Source organism: Nestor notabilis, unplaced genomic scaffold (assembly GCF_000696875.1).
Source record: "Nestor notabilis isolate BGI_N333 unplaced genomic scaffold, ASM69687v1 scaffold18284, whole genome shotgun sequence".
Taxonomy (NCBI): Eukaryota; Metazoa; Chordata; class Aves; order Psittaciformes; family Psittacidae; genus Nestor; species Nestor notabilis.
The window spans coordinates 384-1,001 of record NW_009925368.1 but is presented as its reverse complement, the minus strand read 5'-3'; the positions used below and the strand labels follow the sequence as shown (position 1 = coordinate 1,001).

Here is a 618-nt window from a genome sequence, read left to right as displayed (position 1 = left end):
GTGTGCTGTCTGCTTAAACACAAACCACCTCCCAGCCAGGGCGGCTGGGGGGAGCATCGTTGCCCAGGTGAGGGGGCTGGAGCCAAGCACCCAAACTGGCCCATCCATCTTTAATCCTTCACCAATTACACTCAGTAAGTGGGTAATTTACTTGCCAGGTCCCTCTGGAATGTGCTGGGACCAGCTCGTGGTGTGTTTAATAGTGTGGTTTTAATACGGGGACATCTATCCCAGCTGTCCCGCTTAGGGCCAGTGTCCCCACACAAGCATCCCGATGCTCCCAGCGCTTGGCACCAGTAACGCTGGGGGGTTTGATCCAATTCCTACAGGTTTGCCCGAATTACTGACTCAGCCTGGAAGCAGCACAGCCCCATGGAGAACCCGTGGCAGCTTCTCTTTAAGAGGGGCTCAGGCTGTGGGTGGCTGACTTCTGCACCCCAGCTCGTCAGGGTCCCCACAGTCAGCTGCAGGCGGGTAGTTGGGTTGTTTGACAGGCAAAGGGGATGTCAGGATGCTGCTGCTATGACATCAGGATGTTCCTGGCATGACGTCAGGATGTTCCCAGCATGACACCAAGATGCTCCCTCCAGCCGGCCAGCGAGGGAGGGGACAGATCAT

The 618-nt window shown here is 56.8% G+C and overlaps 1 protein-coding gene across 1 annotated transcript in view; it reads right to left on the bottom strand.

Moving 5' to 3' along the window:
- Positions 1–618, bottom strand: part of CELF6 (CUGBP, Elav-like family member 6) — a 6,180-nt gene that overhangs the window by 5,349 nt on the left and 213 nt on the right. The window lies entirely within an intron of this gene.